Here is a 21,566-nt window from a genome sequence, read left to right as displayed (position 1 = left end):
AAGAGAGGGTGTGGAGAAAAGGGAACCCTCTTACACTGTTGGTGGGAATGCAAACTAGCACAGCCGCTATGGAGAACAGTATGGAGATTTCTTAAAAAACTGGAAATAGAACTGCCATATGACCCAGCAATCCCACTTCTGGTCATACACACCGAGGAAACCAGATCTGAAAGAGACACATGCACCCCAATGTTCATCACAGCACTGTTTTTAATAGCCAGGACATGGAAGTAACCTAGATGCCCATCAGCAGACGAATGGATAAGGAAGCCGTGGTACATATACACCATGGAATATTACTCAGCCATTAAAAAGAATTCATTTGAATCAGTTCTAATGAGATGGATGAAACTGGAGCCCATTATACAGAGTGAAGTAAGCCAGAAAGATAAAGACCAATACAGTATACCAACGCATATATATGGAATTTAGAAAGATGGTAACGATAACCCAATATGCAAAACAGAAAAAGAAACACAGATGTACAGAATAGAATTTTGGACTATGTGGGAGAAGGTGAGGGTGGGATGTTTCGAGAGAACAGCATCAAAACATGTATATTATCAAGAGTGAAACAGATCACCAGCCCAGGTTGGATGCATGAGACAAGTGCTTTGGGCTGGTGCACTGGGAAGACCCAGAGGAATCGGGTGGAGAGGGAGGTGGGAGGGGGGATCAGGATGGGGAACACATGTAAATCCATGGCTGATTCATGTCAATGTATGACAAAAACCACTACAATATTGTAAAGTAATTAGCCTCCAACTAATAAAAATAAATGAAAAAAAAATAGTATAAAATGGAATTGAGAAAGTAGTCAAGTTGAGTAAGTTTGAAAGACAGTATTTTTTTTCATTAACGTAGATTTAAAGAAATACAGGTGTTTTTAGTTTAGTTCAGTTCAGTCATGTCCAACTCTTTGTGACCCCATGGACTGCAGCACGCCAGGCCTCCATGTCCATCACCAGCTCCCAGAGTTGACTCAAACTTAGGTCCATTGTGTCCGTGATGCCATCCAACCACCTCATCCTCTGTCATCCCCTTCTTCTCCTGCCTTCAATCTTTCCCAGCATCAGGGTCTTTTCAAATGAATCAGCTCTTCGCATCAGGTGGCCAAAGTATTGGAGTTTCAGCTTCAGCATCAGTCTTTCCAATGAACACCCAGGACTGATCTCCTTTAGGATGAACTGGTTGGATCTCCTTGCAGTTCAAGGGACTCTCAAGAGTCTTCTCCAACACCACAGTTCAAAAGCATCAATTTTTCGGCGCTCAGCTTTCTTCACAGTCCAACTCTCACATCCATACATGACCACTGGAAAAACCATAGCCTTGATTAGATGGACCTTTGTTGGCAAAGCAATGTCTCTGCTTTTTAATATGCTGTCTAGGTTGGTCATAACTTTCCTTCCAAGAAGTAAGTGTCTTTTAATTTCATGGCTGAACTCACCATCTGCAGTGATTTTGGAGCCCCCCAAAATAAAGTCTGCAACTGTTTCTCCATTTATGAAGTGATGGGATCAGATGCCATGATCTTAGTTTTCTGATTGTTGAGCTTTAAGCCAATTTTCTCACTCTCCTTTTTCACTTTCGTTCAGATGCTCTTTAGTTCTTCTTTGCTTTCTGCCATAACGGGGGTGTCACCTGCATATCTGAACTTATTGATATTTCTCCCGGCAATCTTGAATCTAACTTGTGCTTCATCCAGCCCAGCATACTTTTTTCCTTTTATTGAACAACATAGTATTCAATTTACTGTGCACAAAAATTACTGAAGTTGTTTTTCTGCTTCACATATATTATGTATGTATTTGTGAATGTTATATGAATATTGCTACATGTCAACTTCTACCACATTAAACATTTTAATAACCTAGAATGCTTTATTATTAAAACAGGTCATATTCAAGGTTTTCATTTTTTTCCACTTTAATCTCGTGTGCAATTGGATTTAATTATACAAGCAGGACATTCAAAAATCTTGACTATTACTCTTAAAGTTTAAAATTTCAATTTAGGATACCTTGCTTCTTTTAGAATCCCTGTACTTCTTTTTCACTCTTGGAATTGAGCTTAAAATGGCACAACTTCTTTCTAGAACCTACTTTTATCTTCTAGAAGAAAATAAATAATTGATAGGCTCTTAATTCATTATGACAAAAATTTAGAATTGGACACTGGACATATTTTGGTTTTACATATTAAAAGGAAAATAAGAGTTGCATATAAGTCCCAATATCATCCTTAGCAAAAAGGAAACCTATATTAATATGTAATATTTGTAGAACAAAAATGAATTGTCTTAAATGGTGTGATTGATTTAAGTTAAATTTTACTTCATAATTAATTTGATATATGCTTTAATTTCTAATAGTACTACATCTGTTCAATGAAATTGCTTTCATATAAACTGATTGGGGATTAAACAGATTGATGAAACTATAACACGAACTTTTAAAAATGTATTTATTTGCCTTTGGTTGTGCTGAATCTTCTTTGCGGCTGTGCGGGCCCTTCTCCAGATTTACCGAGCGGGGCTACTGTCTAATTGCAGCACATGGCCTCTCACTATGTGGCATCTCTTGCTTCAGGGCGTAGGCTCTAGGGCGTGCAGGGCGTTCAGTAGTTGTGGCTCATGGGCTCAGCAGTTGTGACTCTGGACACTAGGACACAGGCTCAGTAGGTGTGAAGCACAGACTTAGTTGCCCCGTGGTATGTGGGATCTTTCTGGATCAGGGATCGAACCCCTGTCTCCTGAGTTGGCAGGTGGATACTTTACCACTGAGCCGCCAAGGAAGCTTACATGTAATCTGAATTTGAAAGGACTTGGAAGATGCAGACTAAAAGAGGGCCCAAACCTCAGAAAAAAGAACATGCATCTTGCTTATTCAGATACCATGATACTCAACAAGACACTATAAACTTACTTTGTAAAACATGAAAAGAATTCTTAGGGTCAGGCCAAGTGCAGCTAGATCTTTGGACAAGCAGATACGTTAACCAATATCTCAATGGTGCCCAATCAGATTTTTGCTGAGGAAGAATGCTTAAGTTCTGAGAATCTCTGAACTTTGTACCTAGCTTGGAAGTTTAGACTATTAAGCACTGGTAGCATATCTTCTTTTATCATTGTCTCCCACACCCAGCATTCCTTGACCTTTGTATTCAGTAGAGTTTATATTATTGAACCTTGCAGGAAAAAAGAATTATTCTTTCTGAAGATAAATTAACTTTGTGGAAGCCAACCTAAAAAAAAAAAATAGTATTTTGCATATTTCGTGAGAAATTTTACATATTTGTATCTCTTGCTAACTTTGTATATTTATCTTGAAAAATAGCCATGTACTAGTGTTTTTTTTTATCACTTTTCAATTTGCATTTGCTCTCTCATACCACTTTTTCCAGGTTTGGCTTAATTTACCAGCACTATGGCTGAAAGGCCACCCCAGGAGACATTTACCCTTTGGGTGTTATGTGTCACATATTGTCCACACTCCCAAGAAATTTCCCTACCAACTGTTGATGCCAAAACATTAAAAACATTCCACAACAACTGCTATGGGTGAAGTCATACTCCATTTACATATGAGGAAAAATGAGAAGAGTTACTGAATCTAGTTTTCATGACAGGTAAAATAAGTAATCCTTTCAAAATCTGGGTGCAAAATCGTGTGAGTCTTCTGAATAATAATGAAGGAAAAACATGGTTTATTATAGAAGAATCCATATAATCCTGTGTTTATATACTTATACATATGAATAAAATGTAAGGGTATATATCTATATGAATATATACATAGAGATATATGGATCTGTATTGACATATGTAGGTGTTTATCTTCTGATTTTGACATTATTAAGCTATCTTAACTATATATTTTCTGATTCTCACTTTAAAAAACCATCATGTGTATGCTGAGTGAAATTAAATACAAGTTTCTAAACTCTTAATGACCAATAAAGTAATTCCTGAAGGGTTCAACTAAAATCACATGAAATATTTCTTCTTCTCTTTGCTTCTCCCCTACTTATTCCCCTACCTCCTCTTTGTCCATGTTTCTTACATTTTCTCTTTGTCCTCATCTGTTTTCCCTTCCTCCTCCACCCTTCTCCAATGCTTTTTCTTCCCCACCTTCTCTCTCTGTGCCTACCATCATCATCATCATCACTGTCACCTTCATAATATTTTACCTCCAAGACATTGAACAGCATGTTATGGCATTCAGGGGTCATTTCACAATATTATTTATTATTTCTGTGGTTATTGATGTTGTATATGTTTTAGTTATAGTCCCAGGACTACAGAAGGCAAATTTATATTTAGTATTGATTTAAGATCAATACTGGTTGTAATTTCCTCTAGGAGAGGTATTCTTTATTTTCTTGTCCAGTTGATTTTTGTATTAATAGAAAATAATTATTTGAACACCTTGTGGAATATTTACTGGTAAAAAAAAATGACTATGATAGATGAAATTTTCAAAAATATATATTCTGTAAAATGCAGATATTTTGTTTATTGACTCCCCCAAATCTCTGCATATACTTTATGTTGATAGTCTGCCTCATAATAGGTTTAAATAAAAGCAATCAAAAAAGCTTTCACTCCAAAGTAAAATCAAGCAACCACATAAAACTCAACCTATTGCTTTCTTAGTACTGCCTTCTCATTTTCTAAATATCAGTTCCTACAATTTGGCTAGAGGAGCTTTGTTGATTCTGTTACCTAAATATCATGTAAAACATTAATTTCTTTCAAGTAGCAAATTATATGAATATCTACTTGCTTAACAGATGTCTACCAGATGCTTTTAGTCATCTTAATTCTTTTTCTTTCTAAACTCATTTTACTACTATTCAACAGGAAAAATGAATCAACAAGTATTTAGTAAGTGCCTGTTATGCACAATGAAGTCTGTTCTAAGTCCTTCAATAAACCAGTATCTAAAGTATATCTCTTTTTTTTTTTAATTTTTTATTTTTTATTTTTCAGTGGGTTTTGTCATACATTGATATGAATCAGCCATAGAGTTACACGAATTCCCCATCCCGGTCCCCCATCCCACCTCCCTCTCCACCCGATTCCTCTGGACTAAAGTATATCTCAATATGTATTTTTCTATAGAGGTATATTGGGAAGAGAAAAGAGTATTAAATAAACACAGAATATACTTCCCCTCCTTCAGCAGTTTAATAATCAAGCATTTCACTGTCATTTTCTATCTCATAAACAGTTGGTTTCAGATATTCTTTGCTGGTGAAGTAGACACTTGCCTTTCCCACCTCACCCCCAAGCACTGTGTGGCATTAACTCTATTGGACAAGAGATAATTTGGGTTGATACAAAGCAGAGACATAAGGCATTATGTCAGCCTTGACAGTCCAGAGGCACTTCTGCCAATATAATTCCATTTCATTGCAAACCTTGTCTAGTCCTAATTAGAATTTTCTTACTTTTAACTGGGAGGCTCATGAATAGCACCAAAGAATGTCTTCTTTATTAGATCCTATCAGTGGGGATCGCAAGATGAGCATTCATGTATAAATAATTTATTAAGAAGACTTCTGGTAAGAAAACAAACAAACAAATAAACAAACAAAAAAACTCAGAAGGCAAGTAAGAAAATTGGGACAAGACTCAATAATAGGTAAAGTCCTTTGTAAGCATCTTTAGTTCCACCTTGCAGGGGCTCTCTGGAGATGGTCTAAGTATGTACCAATTCAGAGTGTCTCTAATGAGAGAGAGGAGATGGGACACTTACATTCACTGTCACAAACATCACTCAAGCACTGGGTCACAAAAGGGTTAGGGATGGTGGCTTTTCCTGGTAGAACAAGTAAACTTGTTCCTGGTAGAATGGTCTGGCAGCCTTAAGGGCAGGATATTTGATAAGAAGATGCAGTCTTGTTAGGAGTGGAAGCATGCCAGTAGCTAATGTGCATTGAGATGGTAAAGGAATCAGAAGAGATACGCTTGAACCAGACTGAGCTTCAATGATCTCAAGTTCTGAAATGTATGGATTTGGCTAGCTGAAAAACAAATGTCATTTATAATAGATTAAACTAGAAAAAATTTACCCTTTTAAGTATATAGGTTTATTAGCCCATTAATCGTGATACAGAACATTTCCAACCAACTGAATTGTACTGTTGGGCTCTTTTGCAGTCCATACCTCCTCCTGCTTCCCTCTCCCACCATGTTTGTGTTTAGCTTTTTATACATAACATGCTTTTGAAATTCTTCCATGTTTTTCAATGTATAAACATACTGTTTCCTTTTATACCTGAGTAGTATTCTATGATAGTGGATTATCACAATTTGCTTACTTATTAATGAGCTGATAATAATGTATCATTAAGCATTTCAATCAGAAATCTCCGAGAGTTCCAATTGCTCCACACCCTTGCCAATACTGAGCTATTGTCAAGTATTTTGATTTTTAGCAAATCTAGTAATTATGTAGTGTTATCTCATTATAGCAATAATTTGCATTTTCTGAGTGACTAACATTGAGGTCATTTTCATATGTTGGCATGTATCAAACTTCCTTTGTGAATGGTCTATTCAAAACTGCCCATTATTTTTGGAGGTGTTTTTATTTTTCCCATAGTGATAGTCAATTGATTCAGCATCATTTATTAAAAAGACTATCTTTTCTTCACTGAACTAACTTGACACTTTGTAGAGAATAAATCCACTCTGCAAGTTTGTGTTTTTCCCTCTCTATCCTCTATTACTGATCTATATGTGATAGTAGCTCAGTCATGCCTGACTCTTTGCAACCCCATGGACTGTAGCCTGCCAGGCTCCTCTGTTCATGGAATTCTCAAGGCAAGATTACTGGAGTGGGTCGCCATTTCCTTCTCCAACTGGTCTATATAGGTATCTATAATTACCACTTTGTACACTGTCTATGGAGAATATTTCATGTTCAAATATATTCTGTTTTGGGGTGTTTGGTGAAAAGTTTTCAGATATGCTACAAATAATATGTTAGAATCTTCAATAATAACATTAACATTGGCTATTTCCAGCTTAGATTTGTCAGTTTTTACTTCTTCATCTTAAAGTTCTATTATTAGGTTTTAAAGGATTGCTATGTCTTCTTGATAACTTTATCATGCCCTAAGAAATATATCTGCCTGTTGTAATTGTCTGTAATGTTACCGAGTCTCTTTTGTCTGATAATATAATCAATTACACAGTTCCAGTAACCTTCTATTACCATTGGCTAGTTTATGATTTTTTATTCTTTTACTTTATAATTATCTGGTTTTATTATTTAAGATGCATGTATTTATTTTAAGCAGATAAGTTACCCTTACTTTTGAATACAAATGGAATATTTTGACATTTTATTAATTTAAGTTTAAAATAATTTGGGAGATTAATCTCTTGTCAGTTGCTTTGATTGCAAATATTTTTTGTCCATTTGGAAGGTTGTTTCTTCATTCTCAAGATTGAGTTGGCTATTCTATCTATGACTTTTGACAGTTTAATCATGCAGTAATCCCTTGGTATCTTGGCAGGAAGTTTGTTCAAAGACCCCTTGCAGATACCAAAATTTTCTGATGCTCAAGTTCCATATATAAAATGACATAAACACAGTCTTACATATCCTTGGATGTGGACCCTGCAGGATATTGAGGGCCAACTCTATTGTGTCCTGGTGTAACTCTATTTATATTTAACTGTTCAGTGTCCTTTGGGCTTCCATCAGTCTGGATGTCCATTTCTTTTCTCAGATTCAGAAAGATTTCAGCCATCATTGTTTTAAATGTACTTTCAGTCTCTCTCTTCTCCTGGAATGTCCATAATTCACTGTTGTTTCTTTTCATTTTGTCCTGTTAATCTTGTAGGCTTTCTTTACTTTTTTAAAATTATTATATCTTTTTATTTTTGCTCTTCTGAATAGATAATTTCTAATATATGTTCCTCCTGGTTGCTGATACTTTCTAATGCCTGGTCAAATTTGCTTTGGAAACCCTACTGAATTCTTTAGTTCAGTTATTGTATTTTTCAACCCTAGAATTTCTAGGTTTATTTCTTTTTGTTGTTTGATGATTTCTATCACTTTGATAGTGATAGTAAAGGACAGGGTAACCTCACATGCTGCACTTCATGGGGTCAATGCAGGAGATGTGGGTTTGATCCCTGCATGGGGAATATCCCTTGAATGAAATAAATGGCAATCCACTCCAGTATTCTTGCCTGGGAAATCCCAAGGACAGAGGAGCCTGGTGAGCTATAGTCCATAGAGGCACAAAGAGTCAGACATGACTTACTAAGTAAACAACACCAACAATCTCTTTACCAAACATCTCACTTCATTCATATATTGCTTTACTAATTTCATTTAGTTTTCTGTTTGTTATTATTAGTTCACTAAACTTCTTTAAGAGTATTTTTCTAAATTCTTTGTCTGACAGTTTATATGTCTCTGTTTCTTGAAATTATTTGTTAGATTTTTATTAGTTTTGTTTGGTTCTTATGATCCTTATTTTCTTACATTTTTATTTGGGCATTTGTGTCATCAGGCTTCTCTTTCAGTCTTTATAGGTTTGCTTTTATAGAGACAACTCCTTACCAGTCTGCTTAGTTTGGATTTTGGGGTGTCTGCAGGTCATGGCCTTAGGCGGGTAGAGCCTACTATCATGATCTCTTTCTGGTGAGGCAACTGTTTGAACTTTAGGTTGGGGCGGGAAGGATGTGCCACACTGTGGAGAGCTGGATGGGACTGCTGGCATGGCTTCTTACACAAGCGGGGTTGCAGGATGGGCTGCAGAGTTGCCTGTATCCTCTGGGCAGGTTTGATGGTTGAAACTAGGTGCTATATTCACTAGTAGATAGGGCTGTGAATTAGCTTTACTGAACTGGTAGGGCAGCAGGATATGACCCAGGGTCTATACGGATCATTGTGTGGGGACTCAAATCAGGCAGGAGCGTACAATACATTCCACTGATTTTGCTCCGCAGATGGGGGAAGCCATGGGACATGCTTTCTGTGAAAATGCTCCTGTAAGCAGGACGGCTGGTCAGGACACACAGCTTCCTGTGTGATCCGGTTATACTTCCTGGTCAGGTAGGCTGGAGGATATATTCAGCAATGAGTGTTTGATGAGATAATAACACCTATGATCTTTAGCTCATGGAAATGTGAATAGTTGTGTCTTCTGTGCTAAGTCACCTTAGTCACGTCTAACTCTCTGCGACCCTATGGGCTGTAACCCGCTAGGCTCCTCTGTCCATGGGACTCTCCAGGCAAGAATACTGCAGCAGGTTGCCATGCCCTCCTCCAGGATAAGTCTGTCTAAACCTAAGCAATTATGTAGCTCAACAGCTCTCAGATAGTCTTTCTTTCTAAAGCAGTTTCCTCTTTTCTCCCCTGTTCTTTCCTTTTCTTACCTTTCCTTTTCTCCTCCATTTATTTATTCCCCGCCCCCCCGCTTTGGTTTTGAAGTAGTTGGCTTTACAGAGGCTCCTCCTGTAACTTCTCATTTTAGTGTTTAGCTAGACAGAGGATGAATTCTATGCATATCCTTAGAGCATCTTCTTTTTATAATTCTTTGCCTCATAAAGTTCAGATGCCTCAGTGTTCAGATCACTGAACATTGATCTCTGTGGCTTCAACTCAGTGTGATTTTCTGGTTTATTTGGGCTAGCTATACTCTAGAAAGTATCCCTTGGCATAAAACTGAAGTTATGGAGCTATTTGACAGCTTTTCCTTCTCTCAAAGAGAGCAGTGCTATGTTGCCTATCATGCAAAATAGTCATTATGGTTGTTTGTTGGGAGAGGCTAGCTCCTAATGGTTTTGCCATTTTATTCAGATATGGATGTCTCTGTTTTTAAAGTGAGCTTTTTAACTAATTTTAATGACAAAATACACAAGTTTTCTTAGTTTTTGAGCAGTATTTTTTTTTTTATAATATGGGCATTCTTGAAAAATACTCTTTATAATCAATGACACTATCCATAGGGAAAAAATGTATTTCTTGCCTTTGAATTATCCTAACAATATAATTAGGGTTTGTGGTATGATGTCATTACTGGAAAAAAAATGTTCAGAATATTGTTTCTTATTTTTTATTAATGTAGAATTCCAGTAATCACAATAATTACTGGAGTTTTCAAATTATGTATATTGCTGAAAATGAGTGCCCTGTCCTTTATCTGGTTAGTTATGTTTGGAAGTATAAACAGCTAAACTTTACAAAATAAGTTATTGAATATATTCCTATATAGTTAAGAAATAGTAAGTAGTTGCCTAAATCCAAAAGCTGTATACCCAATTTCTATGCTCACATTTCATGAACTAATTAAAAACAGACAAAACCAACCAAGCAAAAGGAATCTATAGAAAGATTGTGATGGTTAGTTTAAATGGTGAGATAGGCCAGGGACCCAGATATTTGGTCAAACACCAGTCAGATGTTGCTGTTAAGATATTTGCTAGACATTTGATTTCCTAGATTTTGAGTAAAGCAAGTGATTCTCCATAGGATGGGCAGGGCTCATTCATCAACTGAAGGCCCTAACAACAACAAAAGACTACAGTTTTCCCTCGAACAACAGAAGTTAACTGTGTGAATTCACCTGTATGTGGATTTTTTCCAATAAATATATAGTATAGTACCACATGATCTGTGGTTGGCTGAATTCGCGGGTGCAGGACTGCCATGTATGAAGGTCTGACTATAAAGTTGTATGCAGATATTCAACTGCCCAGTAGGTGGCACCCCTGATCCCTGGGGTTTCAATCCCTGGGTCAGGAAGACTGGAGGAAATGGCAACCCACTCCAGTATTCTTGCCTGGAGAATTCAATAGACAGATGAGCCTGATGGCTACAGTCCATTGGGTCACAAAGAGTCGGACATGACTGAGTGACTCAAACTGTAGTCTCATTTTTCTAAGTCTCTGGACCTTCCAGGCAGATTGGGCACTTTCTAGATTTCAGTTCCAGGGTTCAATCCCTGGGTCGGGAAGATCCCCTGGAGAAGGAAATGGCAACCCACTCCAGGATTCTTGCCTGGAGAATCCCATGGACAGAGGAGTCTGGCGGGCTAATATTAAGAAGTAGGGCTAATATATTAGTTGTTTCTAATGACTCTCAAAGGAACCAAAGGTTAAATGAAATGTTGAGCATGAGTCTGCTTAAAAAATATATTATAGCTCTGATTATCATGATTAGTACCATGTCATAATATTGCAGAATGCTTTAAGTGAAGTTTAAAGATAGATAATGTCAAACCTATTTTAAGTATGGTGTTGCTCATAATTAGCCCCAAATTGAAGAAAGGAAGGTTTACTTTTACTGCCATTTTTAAAAGAAATGAGAATATTTCGGTGACACCCAGAGTAGCATATTCTGATTGTTTTCACATAGGATTAATAAACTCTACTTCATAATTTATTTCTACCTTGTTACCTAGTAGAATATCCTTTATTTCTTAGAACCTCTGTTTCCTGTAATGATGTAAATCATGATTCTCTTTCTTTCTTTTTTTATGATTCTCTTTCTTTAAGTTTAAATATGCCAAGACTACCTGGAAAGTTGCATTTACCTGCTTTCATGGGAACTTTTTGAGACTGGGATGCAGCTTCTTATTTATTGGCAGACAAGCAATCAATTTATAAACCTGTGTGATAATAAAATATAAATCCATTGAAACATTCAATTGATATTCACATACTCTGCACATATTTGGAGTCATTTTTTGTTCATATTCTACTAACACTAATCTTCTCTATCCATCTTCCCATATGATGTCAATACAGGAATCTGGAGGTATAGCCCTCCTCTTCTGCTTTTTCTTTCTGCTTATTGTTTCTTTTTTCCCCAGGCTTTCCAAGTTTTATATTTTTCATTGACTCCACTAAGCTTCTGCTGAGCTTTCTAGGTCTGAAAAAGTTGTCCTCTGGCATGTTTTTGCCAGCTGTCATGGCTCATAATGCAATTTAAGCCTCTGTTGCACACTATTGTAAATCCAGGTAATGAAAGCCACAAACTTCTCACAAGCGTTATGAAGCTGACATCTGTCAAGATAAATATTGTGCAGTCAGCAAGAAGGAGATGGTTTTAGAGGGCTCAAACAGTTAACCTTGATATGTCATTAAAGAACGCTTTAGATGCCCCTTCAAAGTATAATGATTTTATAGGTTATTATTATGTACAAATGGCACATTAGTATTATGTCCTTTAACAAGTAATAGTTTTTTAAAGAACATATTTGTGTGCTGGAGTAAAAGGATTTTTCCTAAGCCCATTATTACAGAAAACAATAGTATGATTTTATACGTAATTTCTATTTATGTTTTGCTATATATTATTATAATATTAATGCATATCATTTAAATAAAATATAAAAACATGAAACTAGAAATAGAAATATCATGATTATTATTACCATCAAAAACCTCTTAATCTTATTTAGTTATACTTTATATCCTTTTAATATCTTTTTATTTTTAGGTTGAACACTATATGAAAACCTACGGCTTATTTTTCAGTAAAATCTTTGTTAAACATAGTCATATTAATCTAAATGCTAACATAAAGTTACTCTAGGACTTTCTGGATATTACTGACATAAAAAAAGTTCAGAGTGCTTTAACTACAACTGATGGGACAACTATAATAATGTGTTCTAACATTGACCATTTTCTGTAGGTCAGATTATTTGCTAAGTGATATATGTGTGTGTGTGTATATATATATATATACATATATTTATAATTTAGTATATCTTTGAGTTATTATATAAATGTAATAATCAGCATTATATTTTCTGTTATAAACAATGAAGTCAAAAATTAGAGGAGTACAATAAAATGGTTGAGACAAAACAGCCAATAAGGACAAGAGCTGGCATTTGGATAGTCTTGTAAACATCTATAGAATTATTTCCTATAAAATCCCTTCATATCTAACATTTGCTACTTGTACACTTTTTGATGATAGCCATTCTGACAGGTCCGAGGTGACACCTAAATATTTTTTTGATTTGCATTTCTCTAATAAGTAGAAATGTTGAACATCTTTTCAGGTGCCTCTTAGACATCTACATGTCTTCTGTAAAGAAATGTCTATGATGTCTTCTGTAGAGTTTTCATTGGGCTCTTTTTTTGATATTGAGTTTTATAAGCTATTTACATATGTTTTGGATAGTAACCTCTGTCAGTCACATCATTTACAAATATTTTCTCCCATTCCACAAATTTTCATTTTGCTGTTGGTGTCCTTTGCTATGCAAAAGTTGTTTAAGTTTAATTACATCTAATTTTTTATTTTTATTTCTTTTTGCCTTAGGAGATAGGTCCAAAAAACCATCATTACTATTTATGTCAAAGAATTTTCTGTCTAATCTTCTGCGAGTTTTATGGTTCCACGTCTTTAAACAATTTTGGGTTTATTTTTGTATATGGCATGAAAAAATGTTATCTCATTGTTTACATGTAGTTTTCCAGTGTTGGATCACTTATTTTAAATCTTCTTCTCTCAGAAAAAAATTATTTATACTTAATAAAGGTGAGTGAAAGGTATTTTACCTGCATCTTTCTATCCATCTACTTAAAATATATATGGGTATGTATATATACAAACACATTAACTTCTTTACTGTGGCAATAATCAATTCTTAGGCCCTTGATTTATAAAAACACTAAAAGAATTTCCAATACTATCCAATGCTAACAGGTGACTAGGAAATTTTCTAATAAATTATTTTGCTTTTAATTTCCTTTTTGAAGGAAGTGATAAAAAATAAGATAAAAACATCTGCCCAATTTTTAATTTCTAGGATCATTTCTATCTGTATTTCAGAATTTACAATAAAAATATAGTAAGAGAAAAATATCATGCTACAGAATATTAGAGGTAAGGTGAGAAATTAAAGAACAACATGACTATGTCAAATGTTGAAAGTTGATATTCCTAGTAGCCACTGGACCCCTATAAAGATGAACAGTGTGCAGTGACAAATCTAATTAACACATATGAAGACACATTCCATTCATTTCAGTGTTTTTGTAATATCCAAGGTGAGGATATTGTTAAAAGGGAGTTGTTTTCAAGTTTGTAAGTCTCAATTAGACTTTTGCAAAGCACACCATGAACTTTCACAAAAATAGCTAAACTTCCTTTTCAATTCACTATTCCTGTAGTGTTTTATCAACAATAGTGCCTATTTTCATAGAAAGACCAATTTCTGCTTTATGAATCACTTTTCTACATTGTAAACCCTGCTAAACTGTGAAAGAAGACCTGCTTATGAGTAGAAATATTCAGCTATAAATTACTTTGTTCTCCTTTTACTTCAAGTTGGTAATTTAAATTCTTACATTCTATTGCATTATTCCTTTTTTACTTGGCAGATCATGCATGCTATAACTATGTTATAATAACACTAAATCAGTAGGCCTGTAGACATACAATATATACTTTAGTCTTTGTGAATCAGTAAATCACTGACTCTGCTTACCTTATCTTGAATAACACAACACAGTAAATAACTTCTATTCTCTTACAGAAATCTAAAGTACTTTAAAAAGTAGGTAAATCAGGTGGGACATCTGTGAAATTCTTAAATGCTTATGCTTTTAAACCAAAATTGCACTTGGCTATCTTTGTGGTTGTTTAGTCACTAAATCATGTCCAACTCTTTCTGCAACCCCATAGACTACACCCAGCCAGTCTCCTCTGGTGGGCTGCAGTCCATGTGATCCAAGTCCATGGGATTTTCCAGGCCAGGATTTTGGAGTGGGCTGCCCTTTCCTTCTCCAGGGGGTCTTCCCAACCTAAGATCAAACCTGCATCTCCTGCATTAGCAGGCAGATTCTTTACCACTGAGCCACCTGTCTTTAGAATTATCTTACAGTGATATAGTTTCCCACAAATCCTATCATCCATCAATAATCCTAAAACTGCAAATCATATTAACAACCACTATTCATTATTTAAGTGTTTATTTCAGTATCACATTATCAATCTACGATATCTGTGAGAGGAATAACAGCTTTGCATCTACACTGAATCTAAATGGATTTGTTGAATGAAATTTCTGAAGCAGGTGTTCCTCAATAAGGGATATCACAGAGACTTCCAGCTGCTCTCAGCATTGAAGATACATGACAATGTAAGCAATAGCCTTTCCCTTGTTCACTCCCTCTAAATATGAAAGCAATCTCCTTATTGAATTTTGGTGAATGTCATACAACTAGAACAACCTAGCGTGTACCCTTTTGAGCCTTACTTCTTTCACACAGCATGTGTTTGAAATTTGCCCACATTGTGTTGCATCATTTGTCACATTGCTGAATAGTATCCTACTGTCTGGATGTTTCATTACTGGTTTCTCACTTCACTTACAGAAGAGCATTTAGATGTCTCCATGCTCTTAATAAAGAATAATGGTGCTATAGTCATTCATGCACAGGTCTGTTATTTTTTTATGAACAGGAATTTTCATAGGCAATTTTTTAAAACAATACTTGGAAGTAGGATTGCTGAGTCATATGTAAGTGAAGGTGTAACATTTTTTGAAACTGCTAAACTGTTTTCCACCATCTTTCATTGTTATCAGCAATATCTGAAGTTTCAAGTTACTCTGCATTCTAGGCAGTACTTGACTGTCAGTTTTATCGACTTTTCATCTCAGCCAATCTAATAGGTGTATTGTCAGGGCTTTAATTTGCATGCTCATAATGACAAATCACTGTAGATGGTGACTCCAGCCATGAAATTAAAAGATGCCTACTCCTTGGGAGGAAAGTTATGACCAACCTAGATAGCATATTAAAAAACAGAGACATTACTTTGCCAACAAAGGTCCGTTTGGTCAAGGCTATGGTTTTCCAGTGGTCATGTATGAATGTGAGAGTTGGACTGTGAAGAAAGCTGAGAGCCAAAAAATTGATGCTTTTGAACTATGTTGTTGGAGAAGACTCTTGAGAGTCCCTTGGACTGCAAGGAGATCCAACCAGTCCATCCTAAAGGAGATCAGTCCTGGGTGTTCATTGTAAGGATTGATGCTGAAGCTGAAACTCCAATACTTTGACCATCTCATGCAAAGAGTTGACTCATTGGAAAAGACCCTGATGCTGGGAGGGATTGGGGGCAGGAGGAGAAGGGGATGACAGAGGATGAGATGGCTGGATGGCATCACCGACTCGATGGGCATGAGTTTGAGTAAACTCCGGGAGTTTGTGATGGACAGGGAGGCCTGGCGTGCTGTGATTCATGGGGTCGCAAAGAGTCGGACACGACTGAGCAACTGAACTGAACTGAATGACTGATAATTTTGAGCATCCTATCAACTGCTTAAAATTTTAATGAACTATTTATTCAAATCTTTGGCTCATTTTTGTTGCTTCCTTTTTGCTTTATTGTTGCTTGAGTGAGTGAGTGAAAGCCACTCAGTCGTGTCCAACTCTTTGTGACCCCATGGACTATAGCCCACCAGGCTTCTCTGTCTATGGAATTCTTCAGGCAAGAATATGGAAGTATGTTGCCATTTCCTTCTCCATTATTATTGCTTAGTCCTGAAATGCTAAATATACTTTATATGTCATTTGTGTACAAGTGATTGCAAATATATTCTAATATGTAGTTTGTTTTTTTCATTCCCTTAATAATGCTAGAGAACAGTAAGTTTTAAGTTTGCATGAAGTTTAACTTTTGTATTTTTTCTCATATGGATTGTGCATTTATTTTTGTATCTAAGAATCTATTTTCTGATTCTTAGTCAGATGGCAGAGTATAAAGAATTGACCTCACCTCCTCTCATGAAGGCACAAAAATCACAATTAACTACTGAATAACTGTCGACACCAAAGACGGGAATCTACCAAAAAAGATTTTATATCCAAATAAAAGAAGTCACAACAGTAGGAGGAGGACTTTCACAATATAATCAAATTCTATATCTGCCAAGTTCTCTTGTTTACTCTCACCACTTTTACTCAACATAGTTTTGAAAGTCCTAGCCATGACAACCAGAAGAAAACAAATCCAAAGTAAAAAAGAAGTAAAACCATCACTGTTTGTAGATGACTTGATACTGTACATAGAAGAGTCTAAAGATGTGACCAGAAAACTATTAGAATCCATTGATGAGTTTAGTAGAGTTGCGGTGTACAAAGTTAACAGAGAAATCTGTTGTATTTCTCTATACATTAGCAACAACAGATCAGAAAATGTGATTAAGGAAATAATTCCATTTCACATTGCATCAAAAGGAATAAAATGTCTCGGAATAAACCTAACTAAGGAGATAAAAATAGGCTTCTCTGGTGGCCCAGATGGTAAGGAATCTGCCTGAAATGCAGAACATCTGGTTCCACCCCTGGGTCAAGAAGATCTCCTGTAAAAGGGAATGGCTACCCACTTCAGTGTTCTTGCCTAGAGAATTCCCTGCACAGAGGAGCCTGGCATGTTACAGTCCATGGGGTCACACAGAGTTGGACGTGACTGAGAAACTAACACTTTCATTTAAAGGAGACAAAAGACGTGTATCTCAAATGCTAAAAGGAGCTGATGAAAGCAATCAAAGATGACAGAGGCAAAGATACACAATGTTCTTTGACTGGAAAAATCAGTATTATCAAAATACTATACTACCCAAAGCAATCTACAGATTCAATACAATCCCTTCAAATTTTCAATGTCACTTTTCACAAAACTAGAACAAACTATGTTATAATTTGTATGGATACACAAAAGATCCCAAATAGCCAAAGCAATCTTAAGAAAAATGGAGCTGGAGGAATCAGGCTCCCTGACTTCAGACTATATTACAAAATATAGTCATCAAAACAGTATGCTTTTGGTACAAAACCAGAAATATAGATCAATGGAATAGGATAGAAATCACAGAAATAAACCCCTAGACTTATGCTCAATTAATGTATGAAAAAGAATGCAAAAATATACAATGGCAAAAAGACAGTCTCTTCAATGAGTAGTGCTGGGAAAACTAGATAGCTACATGTGAAAGAAGCAGAACATTTCTTTAACACCATACACAAAAATAAACTAGAAATGGGTTAAAGACCTAAATGTAAATCCAGATACTACAAAACTCTTAGAGGAATACATAGGCAGAACACTGATAGAAATCACGGCAGTATTTTTCTAGATCCACCTCCTACAGTAGTGAAAATATAAACAAAACAATTGGACCTATTTAAACTTAAAAGTTTCTGCACAGCAAAAGAAACTAAGCAAAATGACAAAAAGACAAACTACACAATAGGAGAATATAGTACATTCCTTATATACAAGCAAGTTCCAGTCTAAGAGCATGCTTGTAAGTCCAACAAAATTAGCATAGGTACCCAACTAACACAGTCAGCTAAATAGTACTGTACTAGGTTTATAATACTTTTCACACAAATAATACATTGAAAACAAACACAAAAAATAAACATTTTTAACCTTATAGTACAGCAGCTAAAAATTGCAGTAGTACCAGATTCATCACCACTGCTTTCACTCTTGCTTTGGGACATCTTGGGATTGATATACACTATACTACTGTATTCTATACAGTACTTAAAGTATACAAAAAAGTAGAACTGCTTGTAGAACATGCACACGCGTGACAATGTATATTACCAGACACATGAGCAACTTACATGACATGTGAATGCATGTTTGCAACTTGAAGGTGCATATGTAGATGACTTACTGTATAGCTACAAATGAAGCAACCCCCAAGGGATTAATCTCCAAAGTATACAATCAGCTCATGTAGCTCGATATCAAAAAAGCAAGCAACCCAATCAAAAAATGGGCAGAAGATTTAATCAGACATTTCTCCAAAGAAGACATACAAATGGCTGACAGGCACAAGAAAAGCTCAATACTGCTAATTATTGGAGAAAGGCAAATCAAACTACAATGAGATATCACAAGTCAGAATGGCCATCATCAACAATTCTACAAACAATAAATTCTGGGCGGGTGTGGAGAAAAACAAACCTTCCACAGTTGGTGGAATATAAATTGGTACAACCACAATGGAGAATAGTATGGAAGTTACATAAAAAACTAAAAATAGAGCTACTACACCGTCTATCAATTCCACTCCCAGTCATACATTCAGAGGAAAACCATAATTTGAAAAGATTCATGTACCCCGATATTCACTGCAGCACTGTGTACAAAAATCAAGACATGGAAGCAACCTAAATGTCCATTGATAGATGAATAGATAAAGATGTGATACATATAAACTATGGGATGTTTAAACATAAAAAAGAATGAAATAATGTCATCTGCAGCAATATGGGTAAACCTCGAGATTACCATAAATGAGGTAAGTCAGAGAAAGACAAATACATGATATCTTTTATATGTTGAATCTTAAAAAAAAATATCCAAATGAACTTATTTTCCAAACTGAAATAGTCATGTATGGATGTGAGTGTTGGACTATAAAGAAAGCTGAGCACCGAAGAATTGATGCTTTTGAACTGTGGTGTTGGAGAAGACTCTTGAGAGTCCCTTGGACTGCAAGGAGATCCAGCCAGTCCATCCTAAAGATCAGTTCTGGGTATTCATTGGAAGGACTGATGTTGAAGTTGAAACTCTAATACTTTGACCATCTGATGTGAAGAGCTGACTCATTTGAAAACACCCTGATGCTGGGAAAGATTGAGGGCAGGAGGAGAAGGGGACGACAGAGGATGAGATGGCTGGATGGCATCACCGACTTGATGGACATGGGTTTGGATGGACTCTGGGAGTTGGTGATGGACAGGGAGGCCTGGCGTGCTGCAGTTCATGGGGTCTCAAAGAGTCAGACATGACTGAGCGACTGAACTGAATAGACTCACAGACTTCAAAAGCAGACTTGTGGTTGCTGAGAGTGGGGAAAACATGGGGAGGAGGGATACATTTGTAATTTGGGGTTAATGTATACATGCTATTAAATATAAAATAGATAATCAATGGGATTACTGTAGAGCACAAGACACTCTACTCAATATTATGTAATAACCTACATGGGAAAAATCTGAAAACCATTTTATGTGTGTGTGTGTGTGTGTATATATATATATATATATATATATATATATGTTTTCAGATTTTATATATATATATATATATGTATGTGTGTGTGTACATATATATATATATATAATCTTTTTCAGATATATAGCTGAACCACTTAGCTGTGTACCTTAAAATAATACAACATTGTAAACCAACAATAAAAAGTGAAAGTGGTTCAGTCGTGTCCCACTCTGTGACCCCATGGACTATACAGTCCATGAAATTCTCCAGGCCAAAATACTTTCCCTTCTCCTGGGGACCTTCCCAAACCAGGGATCAAACCCAGGTCTCCTGCATTGCAGGTGGACTCTTTACCAGCTGAGCTACAAGGAAAGCCCATACTTCAATATAACATTAAATTAAATTTTAAAAAAAGAATCTATTACCTAACTCAAGTTTATACTTTTATTCCATCTTTCAATGAAAATTTTATAGTTTTATAGTTCATGTTTAAGTATGTATTTTTATATAGTTTTGCAAAAATATGTAGTTGTTTTACTAACATTCCATTAAAAGACTACCCTTCTTTTCTTTCAATATGAAGTATATTTGAACTTCATCAGAAATATCCCCATTGGATATCCCCAATGGATACATTGGAAAAACAAAAGCCTACTCTCTCTAGTCAAATAATGATTAAAGGGAGACCCTAATAGGACAAAAAAAATTTAAACAATAACAACTTTAACAAAACAACAAAGGGAAAAATTGTCCCTGGTTCCAGACACACCAAAAAGAACTAAATGAGGTACACTGAGGCTCACAATGCAACAGTTTGGGTGGTGTCAGAAAAGGTGACGTATAAAGCCAAGTCTTCCATCACCACCCATGGAAAATAAGACACTCCCCATTGCCACAGTGTAATTGGAGAACACATGAGTAGCCTAGACATCTACCTCCACTGACAGTAATAAGTGTTTCCTTCATCTCTATTCTGGGTTGATGTCAGACAAGCTTAATAGATAGGACTTTTAAAATCATCTGGCAACAAGTACAAACAAGATCACTCCAAACACAGTGTCAGTAAGTACCATGTGAGAAGCTGAAACTTCAACTCCAGCTTAGCAGTAATGAGGAACCCTGTCTATAGTATCATCTGAGGATACCTAGCAGAAATGGGACAGTCCCCTTACTCTGTCAGAAAAAAAGTCATAAAAAGTTAGCTAAAATGAAGATTTAAGACCTAGACTCCCATAACACAATATAAAAATATTCAAGTTCCCATGGAAGATTACTCTTAATATTAAGAACCAGGAAAATATCAATCTAAAAAATAAAGACACTAAACTGATGCCAACATTAATACTGCAGAGATGTCAGTATTATCCAACATATATTTCAAATCAGTCATCATGAAAATGCTCCAGTGATCAATTATGAATACACATGAAACAAAAATCTTAAGAAACACAACATCTCAATATAGAAACAGAAGAAATAAAGGAGAATCAAATGGAAACTTAACAACTTATATACACAAATCTACACAACAGTAAAAACACCAACACTTGC

This window comes from Muntiacus reevesi, chromosome 21, assembly GCF_963930625.1.
Source record: "Muntiacus reevesi chromosome 21, mMunRee1.1, whole genome shotgun sequence".
Taxonomy (NCBI): Eukaryota; Metazoa; Chordata; class Mammalia; order Artiodactyla; family Cervidae; genus Muntiacus; species Muntiacus reevesi.
This window is presented reverse-complemented; position numbering follows the sequence as displayed.